Genomic DNA, 7497 nt, shown 5'->3' with positions numbered 1-7497 from the left:
AGCTAGCATTGATAAGACCAGACTAGCTGGGGTTTTCTGGAAGCTGCAGCCCCTCCCTGTAACATCTCCAAACTCTGGCCCCTTCCAGTGTTGTCCAGCTTCAGCAGGCTTACCTGACAATGGAAGCCAGCAGCACATTTGAATTAGTGGTTTACAAGCTGAAACTGGTATCTTAAATTTCTAACAACATAGCACTGTTACTGGGCATTTTGGGGAATTTAGAACAGTGGTTTTAAGTTGCTGAGAGATGGTGGTGTTTCTGATAGGCCACTGGACTCTAGATGGGTGTCCAGAAATGTCATGGTCTGACTCTGGGCACTATTCTAATTTTGCTGTAATAAGGAAATTATTATCTGAGTACAACAGTGTGATTAGCTACGAACAACACTAGAGATATCAGCCACATTCTTCTGTGTTTCCCATTTTGCTCTCCTATGGCTATCCCCCTGCATGTGCTTATAAGTGTGTAGGAGGGAGTTTCTGGAGAAAATGAAGAAAGCACAAGGGACTGCTGCTTAGCAACCATTTTGTATTTCCCTTTTGGATGATGAAGAAATTGCTTCTGGATGATACAAAAAATGAAAGGAAAGCATGCCTATGCACAACCTTCAATTCACCTTTTCCATCTACAGAAGGATAATACAAATATGGGCATGAAAAGGAAGACAGATGAACAGAACAGATGGTTGGTTGACCAGCTGGGGAAGGTCTCTCATCCAAATTTTATAGGCAAGCAACTGACCACTGATGGATGAACTGCTCTATGTTGCATTACACTATTATAAAATGCCACCTATATGTTTTTCTCTGTGTTTTTGTTTTTGTAGTAAGGACCACATGCTAGTGCTATGAAAAATCAGCACACACTCTGAAAATACAGGGACATAACAGCAGCAGTTTTGAGAAATCTGTTCAGTTTTGAGGGATCTCGAGCCAGGAAGATAGGTGATATATGAAGGCTCATTAGTTAATATGTAGAAGGGAGGACCTCAGATCAGAATGGCAGTAGGGGATTGTAACTTCAGCAGGTCAAGGGAGGGTGAAGGAGTACTCCACCTTACTACTTTCTGTATCATAATGTCAACTAAATGTGGAGAATAGCATATTTGAAAGCACTTTGTCAAAAATGTCCTATTATACCTGTGGATGTTTTGGGGTGGGTGGGGCAGTGGTCAGCACCTTTTTGCTTTTGATTAGGGCAAAAGCAAAAAAATATCTGGCTAGGAGATTCTGGGACCTGTAGACAAAAACAAAACAAAACAATTTTTTTTTCTGAGTTCTGGAAAAAAAAGCTTTTCTGAATATTTCGGAACTTCCACACTGATTGCTAGTTTGTTTTTAGAAACAATATAAGGCGCTGTGTTCAACCTTGGGGCTGTGGACCCCAGCTCCATGGAGTGTATGTCCTGTTGAACTTAACTGCCCTTCTGAGTAGATGTATCACCATCATAATCACCTGCACAATCAAACTGCAGAGCTGGAAGGGACTCTATGGATCATCAAGTCCAGCCCCTGTCAAGGAGGCATAATGGGGAATTGAACTCCCAGCCTCTGGTTCTGCAGCCAGATGCCTAAACCACTGATATCCAGCAGTTCTCTAAGATACTGTACACACGCATTTAGTAATTTTGGTTTTACCACAAGATGTTGCCCCCTCCCCATTCCAGTGAGACCCTTCTTGGGATTCCTTCATTTTAAAAAATCCCAGAATACAGCAGGACCTATTTTCCAAGACAGCTGGATTAATATGCTCAGATTTAGAAAGCTGTCTAAAGCTTCTTCTTCTTTTTTATCATTATGGTTTTGAGGCTGGAGATTTAAAATAATTTAATTTGTTATTGTTATGTGCCACCAACTGCATCTGACGTAAATGAACTCTATTACAATTTTCAAGGTAAGTGAAATATTTAAGGAGTGGTTTTACCAGTGCCACCTCCTTAAGAGTTTCCATGGCCAGTCAAAGATCCTGAGTCCCAGTCCATCACAAAATATAGATCCAAAAAATACAGAGATTGTAGTTGGTTGGGTACTATATTTTGGTGTCTGTATTTTGATACCATGTATAAATATTTGCCGTGCTAAATCTCTTTCTCTTGAGTCCGATGAAGTGGGCTTGTGCACAAAAACTCACACTAAAAAAATATAAAAGTTATTCTTGTCTTTTGGAATTTTACCACATGTGAGGGGGAAAATGTTGTTGCTGCTTTGTAAACTTACCATTTTTCTGTTGAGGGTAAAAATAGTTCCAGTAGGTGGAACACAAAAAATGTTTAATTATGAGCATTTCCAGAAGACCAGACAAAGGATTTCTAATGCTACTAATCAATAGATACTGTACCTATTTTATCTTTTCCTTCTGAATGACCTTCAGTTCCGCCCCCCCCCCCCCGCCCCGGTCCTCTGAAAGAACAAGGACAAAAGAAACATTGGAGAAACACACTGGAGGAGTCCAGGTTGAAAATGACTTCTTTTGGTTATGCTTCCAGTAAACATTTGTGCACGAGGCAAGGTGAGTGCAGGGCAATTAAGCTCTCCTCTGGGAGTATGAGAAAAGCTGCACCTTTATCTTTTGGCTAGTAACATATCTCCCATCAATCTAGAAGCACCTGGTTGTGTCTTCCTCATGGCCCCTGCAGACTTTGAGACAGTTAACCTCCCCATACATATGCCTATAGAGTAGTTTTAAAATGGTATGGTCCCTTCAGGCCTCTTCTGTAGTGCTCCCTTAATGGCTGGACCATCCCATACAAATTTGTGGGGGGGGGGAGTTAACAAAAGAAGGGAATATTTATCTAGTAAGCTGCATCCTGCGCATCTTTCCTGGAAAGAAAGTCCTATAAACTTCAAAGGGCTCACTGGCAACAAGCTCCGGACCAAAGCAGAGCCCTCCTGGAATTTGGAGGTGAGCCCCCTCGCCACCAGGTCGACCAGCTGCCCTTGCTGCCAGAAGCAGCCCAACAGAGGGCGGCCCTAAGTGCGGATAATGAGGTGAGTCCAGCTCAGCAGCTGGGGCGGCCTCCCTCGAGCCCCACGCAGCCGCCCAGGAGCTGAAAGACTGCGCCAGCTATGCAGGGGAGCCAAGAAAGGGGTCGGCAGCCGCTCTCTTGAGGCCTGCAGCTCCTCTCGAAAAGAGAAGAGGGCGCCAAGGGACGAGAGGCTGTGAGGGCGCGGAAGCCAAAGCGAAAAGGGAGGTCTCCTCCTGCCCTTGGCCGCTGAGGAGGCACCAGAAAAGCGAGCGACCACCCATCAATCCCCCGCCGCTGCCCCCCAGCTTTGCCCTCGCGCCAGGTTACAGCAGCTCCTCCGGGGAACGGCGGCGGGAGGAGGAGGAGGAGGAGCCCGCCAGTGTCGCCGCACCCGCAGTAACCCTGGGCGCGTTGCTAGCAGGCGGCAGGGCAGCTTTCTGCCTGACTCGGGAAGGGGAGGAAGGAAAGAAAGGAAGCAGCGGCAGCTGCTGGCTCAGTGTGCTGGTTGCACGAGGGGGGCAGCCTCGCCATCCCGGGTTTGCTCCCCCCCCCCGCCGTCAGCCCGTCCCCCCGCCCCGCGAATTCCTCTCTTGGGGATGATGAGTCCCAGGTCTGAAGCGAGACAGCTCCCTTTCCGCCGCCTCGCTCCCCCTCCAACGCAGGATATATTAAGAACGGCGCGGAGCCTTCCCGTCTTCACCGGCCGGCCGTGACAGCCCGAGCATCTCGACAGGCTGCGCCTGTGGGCCGGGGGCGGCTGCGGCCGTGCCTCGGAGGGAGGATTCCTACGACCCTTGGTGCGCGTGCCAGGTGAGTGCCGGGCTATTCAGGTGGTGGCCGAGGGAGATTACGAGTGGCTCGAGAGATGTGGAAGGAACTGTATGTCCAGGGCAGGTGTTTATTTATTTTCACTTTTTTTAAGCACATATGGAGAGAGTTGGGCAGAAAGGATGGCAGAGGATGAATTACGAGCACACACGGAAGCAGCCTCTGTGGCTGTCTGTGGATGTGTAAATTCAGATGATGGAAAGGTGCGTTGTCCTAGCAGAGGCCATCCTGTGCCGATGCATGGCACATCTTCAGAAGATGTGTAGACAGAAAGCCGCAATATAAGAAGAACCCACTTGGGAGGAAAGGCGGATCATCGGCATTTTCCCCCTAAAAAAGGAGAGATGTCGTACAACATAAAGAAGTTTAAAATATTTTCACATGCCTCTACTAAGGCTGATCTACAAGCATTTTGTTTTTCATAATGGAAGTTGTTGCAATTGTTTGTCTTTACCTTCTTAGGTTGAGACAGATTATCCCTGCAACATATTGTTTTACAAAGTCTGCTTAGAGATAGCACTGAGCAATTATCAATTACATTTTTAAATCTGAGTTTTCCACTAAAAAAGAAATGCATCCAGGCCCACTGGTGCCCTTGCTTACCAGGAGGGCGTTCAAGGTTTAGTGCTGAGTGGAAGACTACTACAAGTTGTGGCTAAAACCACAGCGTAAAATATAAGCAATTGCATATTTATGACCTTAGATATCTCTCTGTGTCTAATCCTACGCATACAGATACCATCTCTGTAATAATGTGTTTCTCTTTCAGAGACACATAGACTCTTCTGGTATGCTCCCTCTCCTGTCACATGCCTCTCTATGTGTTCTTTTTGTCATTGAAAGGGTTCCCATATATGCACAATTAGGATTTACTCATGATGCTTACTCATCATCTTCCTGGTGCTGGTGCTTTCTTGTCTTTCAGTTTCTCTAGCTATATTGTTAAAAAATGACTGAATGTTCATGTTATGTATTTTGGAAACAGATGCCTAAGTACAGTATGTATGTACCTCTTCCATATTGTAAAGCAGCATTCTGCATATTTAAAGAGTGCTCTCTAAAAATAGTATGAAAGATTGGGTCTTTGCTTCTCTGTATTTTTAAGGAGTATTTACTGGATTTTACATGAATAGTCTACAGGTAATATTTGATGACACTGACATGTATTTGTACTCAGTTGTGTGTGTCAAAGGAAAGAAGGAACACAGATAATTAGATCCTGGGAAATAGGTGGATAGTTCTTTACTTTGCAATTAAGCTTCCCTCCCAACTTTCCTGTGTTTGGTTTATATGAATCTACACATGTAGTAGCATTGAATGTTAATACTGTATATGGTAGAACAGACTGTATGAGTCTAGCATTCAAGTGGGGTATGTGTGTCATACTTGTTTTATTCTCTCAGGCAAAACAAAAGAAAACCCCAACTCCCTGAAAGTAGAAAACTAGCACAACCGATTTTGTAAGTCAAACTATATTGCACAGTTAAAAGATATTTGTTTATTCTAATGAGTTTTTCCTAGTTTTTCACATTGCAAATGTGAAAACACAGGCTCAATTTGCAAGGCTAATTGTTCCGTCATGAAAGAGTTTGTCTGTAGAGGAATAATGTTTTATTACCTTCTAACTGCAAAGCCCCCAGCTCCTGTAGTATGATTCCTGGTTTCATTCTGCATGTTATCTCCAAACTATACTCCAAAGTGCTCTGGTCCATTAAAACCCCTCATCCATTGGCATGTGCGGATAAGGCCTTTGGTGCTGTATTGGTATTTGGACATCCCAATAGCCTGGCCTCTCTCTTCTGTTTCAAGCTATTCATGAAATGCTTCCCTTCCTGTTTTTTTCTGCAAAGCTGTTATGGGACTAACAATGTTTTGAGTTCTACAACAATTTCTTGTTCACATGCTTTGATGTTCATAAACAAATCTCAGATTAAATGTGTATTTCTTCCACTGTGTAGTTTGAACAAAAAGAGATGTTTACTACGCTGTCCTGCCAGCCCTGGAAACAAACAGGTTAGTCCCTATAATCCACAGGCAGAATGACATGCCCCATGCATGTACGGTGCCACATTTTTCTTTGAAGAGATATATATTTAATGCCGTTCACTGGCCACATGTTTTATTGAGCTAAAGAGGGATAATTTCTGAGCCAACTTTGTGGGAAATGTCTCTTGAACTGCAGCAAGCTGTCAGAAATAAATAATCCTGTGTGGTCCATTACATGTAACTGAATTAGGCTTCAGAGTTGAGGGTATTTATGTTATCAGTTGCACTAGTCTAATAGTAGTCTAATATTTAAATACAACCACGGGTTGAGATGTTATTGGTTTTTAGGTAGGTAGGAGGGGACATGAATCTGTTGACTGTTTTTCCAGTTTTAATGAAGGAAGACAAATAGGTATCAGTGTTAGCTAGCTTGTATTCTACCACCTCCTCTTTTTCTTCTTGCAGTCTGTTAGCTCTGACAGGAACATCCTTAATTCTCCCATCTGCGCTTATCGAGTAAGGACAAGCAAAGAAATATTCTCACATGTCAGTGCTCATCTGCGGGAGATATGTTCTGTGCTTGGACAGCCTTTAAAAAAAGCCTCACAAAGTTAGTAGTCCTCAGCATTTTGTATTTACTTGTCATTTGCATCCTCCAGTGGTAAAAAAGAAACATCTTTTTTTCAATGTACAAAGCCTTCCCTCTCTAGTTATGTATGCTCAATTACATATGTAGATTTGTGTGTTCAACTGCAGTTGGTTTCACCTAGCTTTTTGAGGTCAGTTTTTGTTAGCATTGGATTTTAAAAATTAAAAGTAGTATATGCTATTTTTATTCCTGTTTGGTTCTGCCTTTATTTTCCATATGTTGTTGTCTACCTTGTGCTCTCAGGATGGTAGGGCTAGTCATCTAAACTGAGCAAAATTCTGGGGACATACTTCTCGTATAATGTGAACATTCTCTTTAAGGTTCAATCATAGCCATGCATCACAGTTCCTGGGACTATAACAAAATACTGTAAAAGGAGCAAACAATTCCTGTGACATCGTTAAGACGTAAGATTTATTTCAGTGTGGACATCCATGGATTACATTCACATCATAGTGAATCTATTAGCCTTAAAAGTATCACAGTGCTTTGGTGGGTTTTGATTAGTTTTGTTTTTGTGATAATTCCCTAGAAATCCCTTAGGCTGAACTCAGTGGAACCTACTTCTAAATGTACATGTCTAGGAGTTCTTGAAACTAGATAAAAGTTTCAACAGTTACTTGCATTTTTTGTTTGTGCATTGCAGTTGAGCTGTAACTGCAGTCATTTAATGCACTTATAACTAGAACTGTTTTAGTTACTGTGGTGTTTGCCCTTGTGGCCCCTGCTTGTTTTTCCTTCACAAAGGCTCACGTTGTGTTTTCTTCTCGCTGCCACCAGTGGATTACCTCAATCCACAATATAAATGACGTTTGTCAGAACACTTGTCCTGTGAACAGAAACAGAACTTATTTATTGGAGTGAAGCCAATTGAATAATAACAGAAGTTCTTCAGATGCACATTATACATAAGCAATTCATCTACAGTTCTCTCAGTACATACTTCTTTTCTCTTGCTATATCATTACCACCTTCTCTACTTATTTTCCTAACCAGCTCTAGCTCTCTTGGTACCCATTCCCTCTCTCTCTGACCAACCAACCCTATCTGACTCCTCCTTCTCCCACC

At 43.1% G+C, this 7497-nt stretch overlaps 1 protein-coding gene across 6 annotated transcripts in view; it reads left to right on the top strand.

The window, feature by feature from the left end:
* The first annotated feature begins 3638 nt into the window (after nucleotides 1-3638).
* The window catches only part of ENTPD3 (ectonucleoside triphosphate diphosphohydrolase 3), a 28697-nt gene continuing 24838 nt past the window's right edge, over nucleotides 3639-7497 (top strand). For 2 of the 6 annotated variants that reach the window (XM_073003476.2, XM_073003474.2), the window contains exons 1-4: nucleotides 3644-3776; nucleotides 5198-5254; nucleotides 5753-5807; nucleotides 6246-6390. The gene's annotated coding sequence lies outside the window, so the exon portion shown is untranslated. Of the gene's footprint in view, nucleotides 3777-3888; nucleotides 3998-5197; nucleotides 5255-5752; nucleotides 5808-6245; nucleotides 6391-7497 lie in introns of all 6 variants that reach the window. The other 4 variants (XM_078377339.1, XM_073003475.2, XM_020799490.3 and 1 more) reach the window with 4 other exon arrangements.

The sequence above is a fragment of the Pogona vitticeps genome, chromosome 6 (genome assembly GCF_051106095.1).
Source record: "Pogona vitticeps strain Pit_001003342236 chromosome 6, PviZW2.1, whole genome shotgun sequence".
NCBI classification, from domain to species: Eukaryota; Metazoa; Chordata; class Lepidosauria; order Squamata; family Agamidae; genus Pogona; species Pogona vitticeps.
The sequence above is the reverse complement of the archived record's forward strand: the minus strand, read 5'-3'. Positions and strand labels throughout refer to the sequence as shown.